This window comes from Salvelinus alpinus, chromosome 14 (assembly GCF_045679555.1).
Source record: "Salvelinus alpinus chromosome 14, SLU_Salpinus.1, whole genome shotgun sequence".
Lineage (NCBI taxonomy): Eukaryota > Metazoa > Chordata > Actinopteri > Salmoniformes > Salmonidae > Salvelinus > Salvelinus alpinus.
Window position 1 is genome coordinate 9,746,282 of NC_092099.1, and position 20,437 is coordinate 9,766,718.

At 41.7% G+C, this 20,437-nt stretch overlaps 1 long non-coding RNA gene across 3 annotated transcripts in view; it reads right to left on the minus strand.

The window, feature by feature from the left end:
- The window catches only part of LOC139538360 (uncharacterized), a 41,610-nt gene extending 21,414 nt beyond the window's left edge, over positions 1-20,196 (minus strand). The window contains exons 1-4 of one of the 3 annotated variants that reach the window (XR_011667719.1): positions 20,066-20,196; positions 17,450-17,535; positions 15,641-15,750; positions 5,669-5,786 (exon numbers count right to left, since the gene is read on the minus strand). This is a non-coding gene — a long non-coding RNA (uncharacterized lncRNA). Of the gene's footprint in view, positions 1-5,668; positions 5,787-15,622; positions 15,751-17,449; positions 17,536-20,065 lie in introns of all 3 variants that reach the window. The other 2 variants (XR_011667720.1, XR_011667718.1) reach the window with 2 other exon arrangements.
- Positions 20,197-20,437: the final 241 nt, after the last annotated feature.

Here is a 20,437-nt window from a genome sequence, read left to right on the forward strand (position 1 = left end):
GCAAATGGTTTATAGCATAAATATTGATTGATGATAAAGCGCTATGGAGAATATCTTTTGTGGATTTCCTCTTATTTGTTCAATGCTTTGTTTAGACAGATTGGATACAGGAGGGGCAATAAGTTTGAACATTTCATTGGAATTTTACCCACTAAACCACTAAATTATTCTTGGGTGCATTGAAATAAAAAATAAAAAGGAATGCAAGTCGTGCAGAGCCTCTGGTCTAGCGGTAACGCAACCGGCTTAAACACGTCACCCCTCTCACCCCTGAAGGCTGGGGTTCAATCCCCCACTCCAACCCTTTCAATCTGTTTCTCCCACCTATCTGTATCCCCTCTGTCATTTCATAACTGTCTAAATAAAGTGTCAAAATATATTTTAAAGAATGAATGCAAGTCATTTCAATAATTTGTTAATTTCATTTTACCAAAATAAATGTTGTTTCTCAAAATGTAAGTACACTACATATACAAAAGTATGTGGACACCCATTCAAATGAGTGTATTCGGCTATTTCAGCCACACCCGTTGCTGACAGGTGTATAAAATCGAGCGCACCGCCATACAATCTCCATAGACAAACATTGTCAGTAAGAATGGCCTTACTGAAGAGCTCAGTGACTTTGAACGTAGCACCGTCATAGCATGGCACCTTTTCAACAAGTCAGTTTGTCAAATTTCTGCCCTGCTAGAGCTGCCCCGGTCAAATGTAAGTGCTGTTATTGAGAAGTGGAAGCTGTTATAGCAGCTAAAGGGGAACCAACTCCATATTAATGCCCATGATTTTGGAATGAGATGTTCGACGAGTAGGTGTCCACATACTTTTAGTCATGTAGTGTATATTTCATGAGGATAACCAAAGAGAGAGAGAACTAACTGATTGTCTTGTTAAACATTAAGACACTTCAGAAAAAGGGATCTAATTCTGCACTAGATGAGATTCAAAACATCATCATGGTGTTTATAAGCTTTTAGAGGGAGAAAACAACTCCAAAAGAGAAGGTATCTAATTCTGAACTAAACAGGACTCAAAAGTAGTGTTTTCAATCTTTTCCTTTAGTGTTGCCAGGTTCTGGCAAAGTGTTGCACAACCCTTGATTTAGTGGTGTTACAACACACCATGTAGTGCTTCAAAACATCTCAGGATGATGTGTTTCAATACTCCACCAAAGTTAAGGTTGTCTCCTTCAAGTTGGTGGCAGCTCAGTTGCCACTAGTTTTGGTGTTACAAAGCACTTCATTTTAAGAGTGTACTTGTTCATCAACAGATTCCTCTTTCTTTTTTTTTACCCCAGTCAAAATAATACCATGAGCCCCCTGATGAAAGCTGATGAATAGCCAAAGCCACATTGTTCCCGTGCATTGTCTCCAAACAACCTCCTCTGCATTTCAAATACATGACAGTAACAGAACACAGGGCTTAGTTACATTGTAAATTGAGCGTATTCCTGATTAAACTATAAGCTCTTTATAAATGTGTCTAATATCTCCACCTCTAGGCAACCACAGTCAAGCCCATTAAGTGCAATGTACTAATATGCTAAGCTGGCTGAACAGTGAGCTCATAAAGAAGCATTTGCTTCATAGATGTACATATAAGGCAGTGGCCAAAGGCTGCTCATTAGTCTCCAACTCCGATCACAGGTGCCGTTGTTAACGGGGCAGAAACTGCTCACTACTAACCAGACTCAGTCAGCACACTCTCCCTGTATACCTCACACGTGGCTTCAGCATGTGTTGTGCTCCCCCACCCCCATGCTGTTATAGAAAGATATATCTCTACTCCCGCTCTCTCTCCCAGAAGTTATTCTCGCAGGCTGACATGCCATTAGAGGTCAGTCCACGCCAGGGCTCCAAACAATTCTTTTTTTTTTGTTGGTAGCACTAGGTAGCCCAGTGGTTAGCGCGTTGGGTCAGTAACCAAAAGGTTGCTGGATTGAATCCCAGAGCTGACAAGGTAAAAATCGGTTGTTCTGCCCCTGAGCAAGGCAGTTAACCCACTGTTGCCTGGGTGCTGAAGACACATTTCAGTTGTACAACTGACTAGGTGTCCCCCCTTTTTACATGTTGTACACTAGAAACTCATATGTAACCCTGTAAAGACGTGTTTATTGTGAAAGCTAAAATGTTGACACAAATACCTGTCATTGAAGTTACGAAGTAATTTGTGGATTATTAGGTGTCTATCTACATTGAGATACATTACATTGGTTCAATGTGGCGCATTACATTGGTCCCAAGTATGGTGCTTGCAACACCAGGGTTCTAGGTTCAATTCTCAAGTTACCAGGTTGTTAGCTTGCTAGCCAATGAGGCAACATGACTGTGAACAAGTTGTTAACAGCCCGCAAGTAGTTTATGAATGAAAAATGTGCCACGAAAATGGAGATGCATCCAGCTGCAATACAAGGGAAAAAACGTAGCGCCATTGTGATGAGAACTCAGGACCGTGGAACAAGACAGTACAAGAGCTTATCGCAAAGAGCGCTCTGTAAGCCGTGGCCAGATCTAGGCATGTTGCATTGGTACACATTTTAATACAGAGATAGGCCTTTCATTTTACAATGTGGTTTTGTGTAGGTATGCCAATATATTTGAGACAAATGAATTTCAGTTAATTTTGTTCATTGACTTAATAAGTAAAATAAGAGTAGCAAAAAGGGAAACAACAAGTCCCAGACAGTTCACAATAGAACATGTTCTGCCAGAGGGGGGTATTGTTTACTACTTGAATTCTTTGGATTATCTGATTACCACCAGTGATTGGAATGAATTGTGCTCGTTGACAAAACAGACCTTATGCACATGTAATATGGTTCACAACTTTTGAACGGTTTGGGATGGAGACAAAGTGTTTTTCTCTGTAGTAATGATGCAACCACAAGTCACAAATCTGTGGTCTTTTTCCCCCTCTATGACACTTGGGAAACAGCAGTACAATCATTAGGCTTCAACAAGTATTATCTGGCCGATTTTTTTTTCTAATGCACTGGTGCTCCCAAATGAACATTTTCACCGGAAAATAGTTTGGAGTACATTTTAAATATATATTTTGCCGTTTTGCATGTTATTTTGGCATTAATATGTGTCACATATCAGTGTAAAAAAAAGTATTGAGTTAATAAAGCTGCATACAAACATGGTCTCTTTTTTGCTTTATTGAGTAAGGCAGCTCCAAAATGCAGGTGTTTCTGCCTAACGCTTTCTGTGGTGAAGCTGCAGCCAGTGTAAAATACAGAGCGTAGGGGATGGTAATCTTCTCTAGCTGCGCTGTGATTGGCTCAGTGTTCCTACGTCCAAACCCCATTGGGTGCTGCCATAAATTAACACTAGAAGTGCCCATCCAAGAAGGCTCAAGGTTATTGGCCACAGACAAAATGACGTCAAATCACGTTATATCTACAGTAGCTTTGATTGAACTGATCCAACATCATATTTTCAAAATCGTAGCTAGCAAGCAAGACAAGCAGTCATCATCATGAATCACATTGAGAATTTACTGGCAAATCATGTTCAATCCTTTTCCAATGAAGACAACAAAAAAAACAAGCTCCGAATGGGAAAATGTGTTTTGAACAGTAATCCTTTTCGGAATTCCAAGTAGGGAACTTGTGCCTCTTTTTAGAGCTCTGACCTAAAGAACACTGACGTTCTGATTCGACCTTGTTTTTTTTCCAGAGTTCCCAGTTGTCTTGAACGCACCATAAATCCAGAGAATGCCAGACTTTGATGACAAAATTTGCCCACAAGAAGGACCGCCGCGCCACCTTTCTGTTCAAGTGAGCACAGCACAATAGTAAGTCCAAAAATGTCTTGTATGCTGCTGCATCAATTATGAAATATGCCAAGGAAATATGTATACTGTAGCTAAGAAAGTAATAATACGTGTATGTTGTATAGTAAGCTGTTAGTCGCCCATGTGCCTCACCATAATCATTTGGTCCCTTTCCCCCTCAACTTAGCCTACTGTTCTGACTTGGTGGTGCACATGTAGCCTACAGCCTGTTTTAGAAAAATGTCATCATCAAATATATTAAAAGCTTTCATTGTCTGCTTATATGCCCCCTTGATTTATCCTATGGTTCTGACTTGGTGTACAGGGAGAATACTGTAAGAACGGCACATGTTCTGAATTCTGTCACTGTCAATTTCAAAAGTGCTGAACAAATAGTTATATTAACTACGCCCATCTTAGCTCACTCATTATTGTCTTAATCGAAATTACGGGTTGCCTCTTATCCGCTCATCGTTCCCTTATGCCATAGTTTGTACATCTAAATTGTCAGTAGAAACCACATTTGTTTAAGCAAGTCAGCCATATAATTTTTTTTAAGTCATTAAATGTGGCTGAATGAACTGTTTCGCTGCCAGACAAGGCTCCGCTGATAGCCAGGTGTAGCGGTGGTAAGGATTCACTCCATGGTGCTGAAAAGAAAGCTCTGCTGTTGGGACAGCTTTATGTAGGCCCTAACAGTTTGTGTGCACCGTTTGTCACCGTTATAGTACAATTCATGTATTTTTTGTTTTTAGTTTGCCTCACCAAGATTTACATGCTAAAATCGTCACTGATGCCAATTAATGCCTCATTTGAAAAATCCCCCCCCCTTTCTCTCTTTCCCTCCCTTTATTTCTCTCTCTTTCTTCTATTTCTCTCCCTCCCTCCTCTTCTGCCCCACACAACTGTGGCTTCCTCATCTGTTTACATATTATGTTTCCATAAAGACAGAGGAAATAGCTTGGGACTGAGGGTATGAAACACTCACCGCTCGGTGGGCACTCACCTAGCTCACGACCAACCTCCCCATCAGTCCGTACATCACTGAGTCAATCCCCCTGTGTTCACCTCTCTGCCTTCACCCTTTGATGCTGGATCATTAGTTACTTTACACAGACCTGAAGAATCGCATATTGGGAGAAGTTAACATCAAATGCACTCAAAAGTACCCACAGCAGGGAGAGATGCCTGATGAAAGATGAAAAAAGTGCTGGAAGAGTTTCAAAGGGATGCAAATGGAACAAACATCGAGGTAGATGACAATTCATACGTTTTATCACTCAATTGTCAAAACCATCCGTCATCAACACAGAGGCATTCCCAACAGCAAAGTCCTTGAAAAAACCCTTCGTATAAAACCTGTGATGAGGGGAAGACGATTAGGAAAAACTTTCTTATTTGAACGAATAGTCCTTAGGAGAGTGAGCTGCTACTTCTGGAGGTGGAATTTTTGTCACACTGCGTGTCACTTTATTATGTGTGTGTGTGTGTGTGTGTGTGCGTAGGGGCGTCATATACTCATTATTTTTGAGGGGCACAAAGTACGTGAGGATGGAGCGGGGAGCTGTTGAAGAATTTTGAATGTTTTAAACACCTGAAACAGCTTTTTTTCTGCAATCTAGAGCCATAACCATTATGCCTAAAGAAATATGCATATTTTTCTGCATAGGTTTTCTAAGCATACATTACCACGTCTTTACCTGTTCAATTGTAATTTTAATGAGGGTGTCATTCTGACACACATCTCAATATTCAGCAACAACATACATAGGATATTACATCCAAATTACAACACAGTACATGGGATCCTAACACACATCATCAATACAGGCACCAAGTGGCGCAGCGGTCTAAAGCAAGCATCTCAGTGCAAGAGGTGTCACTACAGTACCTGGTTAAATCCAGGCTGTATCACATCCGGCAGTGATTGGGAGTCCCATGGGGCGGCGCCCAGTGTTGTCCGGGGTAGGCTGTCATGGTAAATAGGATTTTGTTCTTAACTGACTTGCCTGGTTAAATAAAAAATAAAAAATCATGATATTATCATAAGTTGCAAGATTACATTTAAACCAAGTATTTTTCTAGGCATACCTTTTGAACTTTCTGTATCCTCCTGACCGGTGTCTTTTTTAAAATAAATTAAATATGCTTCTCTGCAAAAATCAGGGTAACATTTTTTAAGGAATGTCTTTTTTTTTTTTCTAACATTCATTTAACTAGGCAAGTCCGTTAAGAACAAATTCTTATTTTCAATGGCGGCCTACGAACAGTGGCTTAAATGCCTTGTTCAGGGGCAGAACGACAGATCTTACCTTGTCAGCTCGGGGATTCATTCTTGCAACCTTTCGTTTACTAGTCCAATGCTCTAACCACTAGGCTACCTGCCGCTCCATTATTCAGTACATTTAGTAATTGCTTGCTTTTCTAAAGTCTCGCAAACCTTCCCAGCAGGCATGCCAGATAAGATAGTTAGACAAGCTACTCTAACTTGATTGATAGCCTGAAATGGCTTAGTAGCTAGTTATGAGGTTGGGAGATTGGGAACCTATCTGGGCAAGCTAAAGCCTAAAATTGCTAAGTGACTAGTAGCATTACAGAGAAAAAACAAACATAACAAATCTGGCATGTGCCTCTGTGCCCCATATGGGCATGATGCCTCTGTGTGCTCCTCCACCAATCATCCACACATAGTTATAACGGGAATAATGTGTGTTGCATCTGCAGTTACTGTGGGCTCCAAGATTTTATGGAACCCTGCGGTTGTGGAAGGCCTCAAATGATTCCATTTGGTGTAGGAGAGAGAACAAAACAACATCTGACTCTTAATAAGATTCCACATCTGAAATGATTCATTCATTCTATTACTTGGTCATTTCTACAGCCTAACTTGTTTGCTCGGTTCAATTCTTTGGTTGCAGAAGATGAGACTAAGTGAGCCAAGTGCCTCTGAAAGGACGCACACACTGTAGGTAAAAACATATCAATGTCATCATCTGCACGAGGTCCTCCTATTAAAACCGTTTGTCCTTGACCTCCCTCTGTTTGCTCTGTCTGTCTGCTGCTGTGCTGTGTCCCTGTCACCACACACACACACAGTTCCAAAGGAAAGGTGAACTCAGCAGGAGGCACTGCATGTGGCTTTGACGATGGAGACGTGAGTGGGCTGCTAAAACACACTGTGGATATGTATGCATGTGTGCATCTGACTCTGCATAGGCTCTGAATACTGTCACATATAGATTCTGACCAGAAAGTGAACGCAAAGGAAGGACATTGATAAAGAATAGGATGAGTTCAGTCAATTGAAAATGGATGAGGGCAGTAATCAACCTGAGAGAGTGAAAGGATCTCATGATTCTTGGGAATCACTGTAGGATTGGGTAGCAGATGACTATGGTTAAATGCAGGGTTGGGTGCCAAAATGGAATTAGCGATGACAAGATGGACCCAAAAACGAGAGGAAATTGTCCACAATTTCATTCCTAAACTCATCTCCCTTCTCATCTATACTCTTGTTCCAACACCTAATCTCAGCAAGAATGCCTCAATATATTATAGAAGTGATGATAGTCGCTTCTATATTAGGTTTTGAGCCAGCAATGCATGTTCAATTGATTTTTTCCCCCTCGTCATTCCTCCGTCAATACTACATATTATGGAACGAAATTTGGTACCCTGAATTCCCTAAATAACCAGCAGGTGGCGCTCACTAGTTCTCTTGCTGGAAGGATGTATTGAAATGTAGCATTCTCCCTTAGGGATTCTTTAAGAAGACATTTAAGAAATTCCACTAAGTTGTCAACAGTTTAAATTTTTTATTTTATATCACCTTTATTTAAGGTGAGGCCAGTTGAGAACAAGTTCTCATTTACAACTGCGACCTGGCCAAAATAAAGTGCGACAAAAACAACAGAGTGAAAAACAAACGTACAGTCAATAACGCAATAGAAAAATCTATATACAGTGTGTGCAAATGTAGTAAGATTAGGGAGGTAAGGCAATAAATAGGCCATAGTGGTGAAATAATTACAATTTAGCATTAACACTGGAGTGATAGTTGTGCAGAAGATGATGTGCAAGTAGAGATACTGGGGTGCAAAGGAGCAAAAAATAAATAATATGGGGATGAGGTAGTTGGGTGGGCAATGATCGGTAAGCTGCTCTGACAGCTGATGCTTAAAGTTAGTGAGGGAGATATAAGTCTCTAGCTTCAGTGATTTTTGCACTTCGTTCCAGTCATTGGCAGCAGAGAACTGGAAGGAAAGGCGGCCAAAAGAGGAGTTGGCTTTGGGGATGATCAGTGAAATATACCTGCTGGAACGTGTGCTACGGGTGGGTGATGCTATGGTGACCAGTGAGCTGAGATAAGGCGGGGCTTTACCTAGCAAAGACTTATAGATGACCTGGAGCCAGTGGGTTTGGCGACGAATATCAAGCGAGGGCCAGCCAACGAGAGCATACAGGTCGCAGTGGTGGGTAGTATATGGGGCTTGATGACAAAACGGAGGGCACTGTGATCGACTACATCCAATTTGCTGAGTAGAGTATTGTAGGCTATTTTGTAAATGACATCGCAGAAGTCAAGGATCGGTAGGATAGTCTGTTTTACAAGGGTATGTTTGGCAGCATAAGTGAAGTAGGCTTTGTTGCGAAATAGGAAGCTGATTCTAGATTTAATTTTGGATTGGAGATGCTTAATGTGAGTCTGGAAGGAGAGTTTACAGTCTACCCAGACACCTAGGTATTTGTAGTTGTCCACATATTCTAAGTCAGAACCGTCCAGAGTAGTGATGCTAGACGAGCGGGCTGGTGCGGGCAGCGATCGGTTGAAGAGCATGCATTTAGTTTTACTTGCATTTAAGAGCAGTTGGAGGCCACGGAAGGAGTGTTGTATGGCATTGAAGCTCGTCTGGAGGTTTGTTAACACAGTGTCCAAAGAAGGGCCAGAAGTATACAGAATGGTTTCGTCTGCGTAGAGGTGGATCAGAGAATCACCAGCAGCAAGAGCGACGTATACAGAATGGTTTCGTCTGCGTAGAGGTGGATCAGAGAATCACCAGCAGCAAGAGCGACATCATGGGGCATGCTTATTTAAGATGATGAGGAAAGCACTTTTAAAGAATAACCAGGCATCTTCTACTGACGGAATGAGGTCAATATCCTTCCAGGATACCCAGGCCAATTAGAAAGGCCTGCTCGCTGAAGTGTTTTACAGCGTATGACAGTGATAAGGGTGGTCGTTTGACCCATTACAGACGCAGTGATCGCTGAGATCCTGGTTGAAGACAGCAGAGGTGTATTTAGAGGGCAGGTTGGTCAGGATGATATCTATGAGGGTGCCCGTGTTTACGGATTTAGGGTGGTACCTAGTAGGTTCCTTGATCATTTGTGTGAGATTGAGGGCATCTAGCTTAGATTGTAGGACGGGGTGTTAAGCATATCCCAGTTTAGGTCATCTAACAGTACGAACTCTGAAGATAGATTGGGGGCAATATATTCACATATGGTGTCCAGGGCACAGCTGGGGGCTGAGGGGGTCTATAACAAGCGGCAACAGTGAGAGACTTATTTCTGGAAAAGTGGATTTTTAAAAGTAGAAGCTCGAATTGTTTGGGCACAGACCTGGATAGCATGACAGAGCTCTGCAGACTAACTCCACCCCCTTTGGCAGTTCTATCTTGGCGGAAAATCTTGTAGTTGGGGATGGAAATTTCAGAATTTTTGGTGGCCTTACTAAGCCAGGATTCAGACACGGCTAGGACATCAGGGTTGGTGGAGTGTACTAAAGCAATGAATAAAACAAACTTAGGGAGGAGGCTTCTGATGTTAACATGCATGAGACGAAGGCTTTTACGGTTACAGAAGTCAACAAATGATAGCACCTGGGGAATAGGAGTGGAACTGGTGGCTACAGGGCCTGGGTTAACCTCTACATCACCAGAGGAACAGAGGAGGAGTAGGATAAGGGTACGGCTAAAGTCTATAAGAACTGAACGTCTAGTGCATTGGGAACAGAGAATTAAAGGAGAAGATTTCTGGGTAGAATAGATTCAAGGCATAATGTACAGACAAGGGTATGGTAGGATGTGAGTACAGTGGAGGTAAACCTAGGCGTTGAGTGACGATGAGATAGGTTGCATCTCTAGAGACACCAGTTAAGCCAGGTGAGGTCTCCGCATGTGTGTGGGTGGGACAAAAGAGCTATCTAAGGCATGTTGAGCGGGACTGAGGGCTCTACACTGAAATAAAACAATAAGAACTAGCCAAGACAGCAGTAGACAAGACATATTGAGAGATACATTAGAGAGAGGCATAAAGCAATCACAGGTGTTAATCAGGAGAGCTAAGACAACAATGGGTAAATGGCGATGAATGGGCAGAGCGGGTAAGTTAGGTACATACAGGACCTGAGTTCGAGGCTGGGGCCGACAGGTAAACAAAATGAGGTACCGTGTTATTGAAACAGTCCAGGGGCATCAGCTACGCTAGGTGAGCAGGGGACACAGCGTTCAGAAAGCTAGCGGGCCGGGCTAGCAGATGGTTCTTCGGCGATCACGTCGGCAGTCCAGTCAGGATGAATCGGCGGGGCTCCGTGTTGACAATAAAGGGTAAAGGCTAATTGGCAAAAGAGGCATTGTAGCCCTAGAATTAGCTAGGAAGCTCGAATGACCGAGAAAGATTACATATCAAAAGTGCCTCCCATTTGAATATCCGAGAAAGGTGTTGATATATTTATAAACAATCAGCAAATCATGAAGGAAAGCTAACTAATTACATGGGGGCTAACAGGCTAATATTTAATTTTTGTTGAAAGAGAAACAGAAAAAGATGGACAGAATTAGGATTACAGATCATTCAAAGTGAGAAATGCTGCATGTCCTCATTTGCGATCTATCTGTTCTACTCTATGTACCGAGCTGTGACGCAAAACTGAAACCATGCCACTCTCTCGTATCTTAGCAACAGTAGCTACACAAGTTAACTAGCTAGCTAACGTTATATCCAAACAACATTGACGGTCAATATATTTTTGAATTCAAGCCTACATTATTGAAATTGCATCTGTTTTGCTAGTTGACGTTGTAACATTAGTTGCTATCTAGCTAGCCAGGCTCCAGGGTTCACGTCTCGTCCCAGAAAACCAGCTGTGGCAAAAGATGGCTAGCTGGCTAGCTAAATTGTTTTACATTGACAACATTGACCCTCAACATACAGTTGAAGTCGGAAGTTTACATACACTTAGGTTGGAGTCATTAAAACTCGTTTTTCAACCACTCCACAAATTTCTTGTTAACAAACTATAGTTTTGGCAAGTCGGTTAGGACATCTACTTTGTGTATGACACAAGTAATTTTTCCAACAATTGTTTACAGAGAGATTATTTCACTTATAATTCACTGTATCACAATTCCAGTGGGTCAGAAGATTACATACACTAAGTTGACTGTGCCTTTAAACAGCTTGGAAAATTCCAGAAAATTATGTCATGGCTTTAGAAGCTTCTGATAGGCTAATTGACATCATTTGAGTCAATTGGAGGTGTACCTGTGGATGTATTTCAATGCCTACCTTCAACCTCAGTGCCTCTTTGCTTGACATCATGGGAAAATCAAAAGAAATCAGCCAAGACCTCAGAAATAAAATGGAGACCACAAGTCTGGTTCATCCTTGGGAGCAATTTCCAAATGCATGAAGGTACCACGTTCATCTGTACAAACAATAGTACGCAAGTATAAACACCATGGGACCACGCAGCCGTCATACCGCTTAGGAAGGAGACACGTTCTGTCTCCTAGAGATGCAAATCAATCCCAGAACAACAGCAAAGTACCTTGTGAAGATGCTGGATGAAACAGGTACAAAAGTATCTATATCCACAGTAAAACAAGTCCTATATCGACATCACCTGAAAGGTCCCTCAGCAAGGAAGAAGCCACTGCTCCAAAACCGCCATAAAAAGCCAGACTACGGTTTGCAACTGCACATGGGGACAAAGATCATACTTTTTGGAGAAATGTCCTCTGGTCTGATGAAACAAAAATAGAACTGTTTGGCCATAATGGCCATTGTTATGTTAGGAGGAAAAAGGGGGAGGCTTACAAGCTGAAGAACACCATCCCAACCGTGAAGCACGGGGTTGGCAGCATCATGTTGTGGGGGTGCTTTGCTGCAGGAGGGACTGGTGCACTTCACAAAATAGATGGCATCATGAGGCAGAAAAATTATGTGGATATATTGAAGCAAGATCTCAAGACATCAGTCAGGAAGTTAAAGCTTGGTCGCAAATGAGTCTTCCAAATGGACAATGACCCCAGGCATACTTCCAAAGTTGTGGCAAAATGGCTTAGCTACTCTTTGACCATATTTCTAATATTATTTGGAGTCTCATTCCAAAATCATTCAAGGGTCCAGGCAATGTTGTTCTGCACTAAAATGGCTGTTGGCTGATGTTGCAGCATCTTAGCTTGATATATTCTCACTTTCTAACAATTGTGTAATTCATAAACAACTTAGTCATTGAAGTGCAAGCAGCAGGTAATGAGACCAGTTACAGAAAGTATTAAAATACCAAAACATAAAAAAACAATAATATTTTACTCAAATCAACCTTACCAACACGATTGTAATACAGCACTATTCAAATGAACCTACTGGACCTCCTTAACAGAAACAAACAAGAACATGAAACAAAGATGATTCACTTTATTTTAGATGATAATGTAACGGTGAATGAATCATACATTGTTAAATGTGGTAGCTGCAAGCTGTCTGTGTTTACATTCCTCTCAGTCCAATCAACGAAGATGGCTATAGTAGAGGGAGAGATTTTACAAGATAAAAAGGGTGGGGGGACTAGGTGGAAGTTCAGATATCCTGTAGCTCATCAACCAGCTAGTTATTTGAATCAGGCGCACTAGATTAGGGTTGGAGAAAAACTACAAGACGGTAACTCTGCAGGAGAGCCCTGTATCAGATCATTCTGGATCTTGCGTCGAGTCTGATTCCGTTTTGATCTGGTCATCCTCACCGTGGTACTCCAGCCCTCGGGGGCCTGATTGGTGTCACACTTTTCCCCCCAGCTAACACACCTTATTAAACTAATTGCATTCCGAAGACTAGAGTTGCCCATCTCTCTGATAGACTGTCACCATGATCACCTGAAAAACTTAGTTTGCAAACTACAGTATATCAACACTGACACTTCTTAAAAACCAAGCAATGCTCTCATATCTAACCTACATGCTTGTGGTCGGCAAAGAAAGAAAAAAAGGTACATGTAACAAACATTAATTGAGGTATATTCAATATGTTCAGAGTTGGATCATGTCTACATATGGTAGCCAGGGAGAGGTGAGGTGGGGAATGTGATTAGTCTAGATAGAGCAGCATTTCTACATTTATCCTGGTCCTGGGGACCCAAAGGGGTGCACATGTCTGTTTTTGCCTGAGCACTACACGGACGATTCAAATGATCCACTTATCATCAAGTGTTGATTGGCCAGTCTGAGATATGGCTTTTTCTTTGCAACTCTGCCTAAAAGGCCAGCATCCCGGAGTCGCCTCTTCACTGTTGACGTTGAGACTGGTGTTTTGTGGGTACTATTTAATGAAGCTGCCAGTTGAGGACTTGTGAGGCGTCTGTTTCTCAAACTAGACACTCTAATGTACTTGTCCTCTTGCTCAGTTGTGCACCGGGGCCTTTCACTCCTCTTTCTATTCTGGTTAGAGACAGTTTGGGCTGTTCTGTGAAGGGAGTAGTACACCGCGTTGTACGAGATCTTCAGTTTCTTGACAATTTGTCACATGGAATAGCCTTCATTTCTCAGAATAAGAAAAGACTGATGAGTTTCAGAAGAAAGTTATTTGTTTCTGGCCATTTTGAGACTGTAATCGAACCCACAAATACTGATGCTCCAGATACTCAACTACTCTAAAGAAGGCCAGTTGTATTGCTTCTTTAATCAGAACAACAGTTTTCAGCTGTGCTAACATAATTGCAAAAGGGTTTTCTAATGATCAATTAGCCTTTTAAAATGTTAAACTTGGATTAGCTAACAACATGCCATTGGAACACAGGAGTGATGGTTGTTGATAAGGGGCCTCTGTACGCCCATGTAGATGTTCCATAAAAAATCTGCCGTTTCCAGCTACAATAGTCATTTACAACATTAACAATGTCTGCACTGTACTTCTGATCAATTTGATGTTATTTTAATGGACAAAAAATGTGCTTTTCTTTCAAAAACAAGGACATTTCTAAGTGACCCCAATCTTTTTGAGCAGTAGTGTACAGTACATGGTCTTATCAGTAAGACTTACCAGTATAAATACAGGTATTCTTTTTGGAAACGGGGTGCTAGTCAAGGCGAATAATGCATTACTGAACACTTCTAAAAAGACATTGAGGATCTGAGGGGAGGATATTCACGTGTGCATGGAGAGAAAGCCATAAGTGGAGCAATAGGCTTGTAACTGCGCGTGTACGTGCACATGGCTAGTTGAACGCCGAACTCTTCATTAAGACAAGGCTGAAACATCAATCCATGAGCGAGTCAGAACTCTTCATTAAGACAAGGCTGAAACATCAATCCGTGGGCGAGTCAGTGCCACATTTTCATTTGTGACAAAATCAAAATGAAAGAAAAGTTATCTTGCAAATTCAACAGGCTATGGTGTGATGTAGGATTTTAGAAGTGCCGTCGTTATCTTATTATTTATCGCTATTGCCATCTTTGGTGTGCTTATCAATGCACATGCACCCTTTCCCCACTCCTATCACTCCTATCTGTGGAACAGCTTGTTGTGTTGTGGCCATAGACATATAATCCATAGAAGGGTTTTGGAACCTCTAACCCTGGCAATTTGACTGATCAACTCATGGGTACACTATCAGCAATGGCTGCCAGTCTTGACTTGAATGGGAACTGCCATCTGTGGATTATATGTCTATGGTTGGTTGTGGCTGTCAGTTTGCCTTTCACAAATTTCTAAATAAAATCGCGCCCAAAAAACTCTACAGTTTGGAAGCAAATGCTGTCCTTACCAAATGTGTAATTTGATAGGTATTTTAACATTACGATTTTTTTTAAACACAAAAAAACACTTGCTTGATCAAATAATTTATCAGTCGTCATCCTCAAATGAATGAAGGGGATGATGACACAATCTTTGCGAGAGGGAGGGTATATTTTTTTATTTTACCCCCTTTTTTCCCCAATTTCGTGGTATCCAATTGTTAGTAATTACTATCTTGTCTTATCGCTACAACTCCCGTACAGGCTCGGGAGAGACGAAGGTCGAAAGCCATGTGTCCTCCGAAACACAACCCAACCAAGCCGCAATGCTTCTTAACACAGCGCGCCTCCAACCCGGAAGCCAGCTGCACCAATGTGTCGGAGGAAACACCGTGCAGCTGGCTACCTTGGTTAGCACGCACTGCGCCTGGCCCGCCACAGGAGTCGCTGGTGCGCGATGAGACAAGGATATCCCTACCGGCCAAACCCTCCCTAACCCGGACGACGCTAGGCCAATTGTGCGTCGCCCCACGGACCTCCCGGTCGTTGCCGTCTGCGACAGAGCCTGGGCGCGAACCCAGAGTCTCTGGTGGCACAGCTAGCGCTGCGATGCAGTGCCCTAGACCACTGCGCCACCCGGGAGGCCCTGAGGGAGGGTATCTGATTGCATTGGTCCTCAACTTGTGGTTCAGGCACTTCATTCAGGATAAATGGAGTTAGCCCTCAGTTAGCTTGCTCTGGAGCAGGTTAGTTCTGAAGGATTCGTTGCCATAGAAATGTACCTGGCTGAAAGGTTATCGCGAGTTGAACTCAGAGTTGACCAAAGTTACCTCGCTAACTCTTCAAACCTGATTCGTAGTATAGGGCTCAGGGCGAAGCCCCCTCTGTTGACGTCTCCTCTGTCCCACCGCTACTGCACTTTGCTCTCAGTTCACCACCAATAAACTTCTTGCTGTGTCTGCAAATACACACACACACACACACACACACACACACACACACACACACACACACACACACACACACACACACACACACACACACACACACACACACACGAGACAGATGGAGAGACATCACAGTAAATCAACCATGCACTAACACTATCTACAAACAATTAACAAAGCAATCACTAATTAGGAATTGATGATTCATCATAATGAGATGGTGAGTACTGAATGACTCCAACTACTTAGCATCATTGAGCTGTACTGTAGCATGATGTCATAAAGAAAGATGGATATATATTTTTTTAACCATTATTTAACTAGGCAAGTCAGTTAAGAACAAATTCTTATTTACAATGACGGCCTACCAAAAGGCAAAAAGCCACCTGCGGGGAAGGGGGCTGGGATTAAAAATAAAAAATTCAAATATAGGACAAAACACACATCACGACAAGAGAGACACCACAACACTACATAAAGAGAGACCTAAGACAACAACATAGCATGGCAGCAACACATGAAAATACAGCATGGTAGCAACACAACATGACAACAACATGGTAGCAACACAACATGGCAGAAGCACAACATGGTAGCAGCACAAAACATGGTACAAACATTACTGGGCACAGACAACAGCACAAAGGGCAAGAAGGAAAATACAACAATACATCATGCGAAGCAGCCAGAACTGTCAGTAAGAGTGTCCATGATTGAGTCTTTGAATGATTGAGTCTATTGTGCTTTGCTGTGCCTCTACCTCTTTCTTCCTTTTTTCTTTTCTTGAGAGGTTTCATTAGACTCCATTGAACGAGGCAGGCCGGTCCAGGATATAACCCTCCAGCAGTCTCTATTAATGGTCACATTGTTGGACAATACACTACTATCTACATGCCATAAGACTGATGAACACTTGACCAGGACTGACCACTTGCTCTGATGCACCTTAGCACACGTGCACTAACTCACGCACGCACACACCCACACACCCACACAGACATATACACAACCGCACACACACACACACACATATACAGTACATTCCTGCTACACATACATCACAACTGCTTCTACCAGACTCTTATTATGATTGCTAAATACTGCACAATTTAACCCCCCTTTCCTAAAACACGTGTAAATATTGGACAATAACTTGTGCCTTCCTGTATTATACTTATGCTCAAATGTTTGTAATGTTCTACTGAGTTAGTTACTTTATGTTCATATTTTTTGCTTTTAATATTTCTTATTGTTGTTGCATTGTCGAGAAGGAACCATGTGTATCCTATACATATTACTAATAAATCTTTAAACTAATGTTATACAGTCTGCTACATGTAGACTAACAAAGGGGCTGAAGTCTACATCATCCCATTACAGTACATTTCATTAGGCCCCATTAACTTCCATTTGCTTGTGGTGTGTGTGTGTGTGTGGGTGTGTTACACCTGGAATTGAGGTCAGTCAGTGAGCATGCCTGGTCTGTGGGTGTTCTTCCACCAGCACAGTTTGTCTTGCTTATTGATAGCCATGAGAGCGTTGTGGAGCTCATTACTCATTATACAGCCTTCACACTTGGAGAGAGAAAAGTGGGAGCGAAAAAGATAGAAAGGGGAGGAAGAGAGAGGGGGAATGAGAGATCAGGGCATGAAAGACCATCACATCCACACACACCCTCCTAGTAACAGCCTGATTTCAGGTTTAGCCTACCTCTCGTTGTTGGTGACATCCATTGCGGATCATTGCTGACCCTCTTCCTCTCCTCCTCCTGTGATTGGTCAAAGATAGACTTGCACCTGGAGGGAGATGTACGTACACATTATTACACACACATGTACATAGATAGAGGCAGGTTTTCAGTAGAACATCATGTTATTACAATATTGAGAAACGGGTAATGTAAAACAAAAAAAATATATATCTGTACTTACTTTGATTAGGGTTGTACTGTATTTTTTAAATGTCTACTCATCAAGGCCTTTTAGAATTTGAAGTCAACTCGGCTGTTTACTGCTAGCGTTAGACAACTAGCTAGGAATCATAGCTAAAACTTGACTGTCTCTCTGGTTGATAATGTTAACCAGCTAGCTTGATCAAAGCAATGTATAGCCAGATAGTGTTTCTTTCATAGTCATAAATAACTAGCTAGTTAAATAACTGGCTAGGTAGCTAACGTCATAACTTTTAGGACCTAGACCTAGATGTGTTTGCTGACAGGAAAAAATATTCTTGGTAACGTCAGCTAACAGCTAACAGGATAGCTCCAGGATAGCTCCAGGAGACCTGTAAGTCTCCCAGAGCGAAGGAGAAGGAGGAATGCAATGCTAACTAGCAATCCTGTAGTTATTTGTTAACTTTGTTGCGTTGCCGAAGGTCTGTAACTAGCCAGGTAGCGTAAGCGAGATAACTTGGATAGTTAGTTGTCTTGACCTAACGTTAACTAACATTAGCTAGCTAGGTGGCTAGCTAGCTATTACCTACAGTTGAAGTCAGAAGTTTACATACACCTTAGCCAAATAAACTCAGTTTCACAATTCCTGACATTTAATCGTAGTACAAATGCCCTGTTTTAGGTCAGCTAGGATCACCACTTTATTTTAAGAATGTGAAATGTCAAAATATTAGAAGAGAGAAGGATTTATTTCAGCTTTTATTTCTTTCATCACATTCCCAGTGGGTCAGAATTTTACATACACTCAATTAGTATTTGGTAGCATTGCCTTTAAATTGTTGAACTTGGGTCAAACATTTCGGGTAGCCTTCCACAAGCTTCCCACAATAAGTTGGATGAATTTTGGCCCATTCCTCCTGACAGAGCTGGTGTAACTGAATCAGGTTTGAAGGCCTCCTTGCTCGCACACGCTTTTTCAGTTCTGCCTACAAATTTTCTATAGGATTGAGGTCAGGGCTTTGTGATGGCCACTCCATTACCATGACTTTGTTGTCCTTAAGCCATTTTGCCACAACTTTGGAAGTATGCTTGGGGTCATTGTCCATTTGGAAGACCCATTTGCGACCAAGCTTTAACTTCCTGACTGATGTCTTGAGATCTTGCTTCAATATATCCACATAATTTTCCAGACTCATGATGCCATCTATTTTGTGAAATGCACCAGTCCCTCCCGCAGCAAAGCACCCCCACAACAGGATGCTGCCACCCCCGTACTTCACGATTGGGATGGTGTTCTTCAGCTTGCAAGCTTCCCCCTTTTTCCTCCAAACATAATGACGATCAATATGGCCAAACAGTACTATTTTTGTTTCATCAGACCAGAGGACATTTCTCCAAAAAGTACGATCTTTGTCCCCATGTGCAGTTGCAAACCGTAGTCTGGCTTTTTTATGGCGGTTTTGGAGCAGTGGCTTCTTCCTTGCTGAGTGGCCTTTCAGGTTATGTCGATATAGGACTCATTTTACTGTGGATATAGATACTTTTGTACCTGTTTCGTCCAGCATCTTCAGAAGGTCCTTTGCTGTTGTTCTGGGATTGATTTGCACTTTTCGCACAAAAGTATGTTCATCTCTAGGAGACAGAACGCGTCTCCTTCCTGAGCGGTATGATGGCTGCGTGGTCCCATGGTGTTTATACTTGCGTACTATTGTTTGTACAGAGGAACGTGGTACCTTCAGGTGTTTGGAAATTGCTCCCATTGATGAATCAGACTTGTGGAGGTCTACAATTTTTTTCCTAAGGTCTTGGCTGATTTCTTTTGATTTTCCCATGATGTCAAGGAAAGGGTTTGAAGGTAGGCCTTGAAATACATCCACAGGTACACCTCCAATTGACTCAAATGTTGTCAATTAGTCTATCAGAAGCTTCTAAAGCCATGACATCATTTTCTGGAATTTTCCAAGCTGTTTAAAGGCACAGTCATCTTAGTGTATGTACACTTCTGACCCACTGGATTTGTGATACAGTGAATTATAAGTTAAATAATCTGTCTGTAAACAATTGTTGGAAAAATTACTTGTGTCATGCACAAAGTAGATGTCCTAACCGACTTGCCAAAACTATAGTTTGTTTAACAAGAAATTTGTGGAGTGGTTGAAAAACGAGTTTTAATGACTCCAACCTAAGTGTATGTAAACTTCCGACTTCAACTGTATGTTCAACATCTAACATTGTTAGCTAGACACAAACAGAACGATGCATAGATGATCTGCAGAAAAAGGCAACCAAGGTCTATTAGCTAGCTAAGTCCCTTTGGTCTGTTTTAACTAATGTTAGCTAGCTTGCTAGCAACCGTCACTGCCCACGGACAGTTTCAACAAACAAAAAAATAAAGATATAAAATAACTAACAAAGCAACTGTAGATAATTCTTACCTTAACATAATAGTTAGCTATTTCAGTTTGGACATTCAACACTGGTACAATAATCACATTTCCTACGACGATATCCTAAAGTTACACTCGCCAATGCAAAAACTGCGCCCAATCTTCTTCTTCTATGGTATTATGGCAGTTCGCAACAAACGTTAAATGTGCATGCCACCACCTACTGTACTGGAGTGTGTAGTCAATCACAGTTTACTGACTAAATTAATAAAGAAACAAACAAAAAAACGAAATCTATTCTACCTAATCCTATACTACTAAGAAATGAAAAGCCCTACACATTTTTTACAAACCCCCACCCACCCCCAAAATATTTTCCAACCTCATTCTTGTCCAACATCAATAACCCTACACATCAAT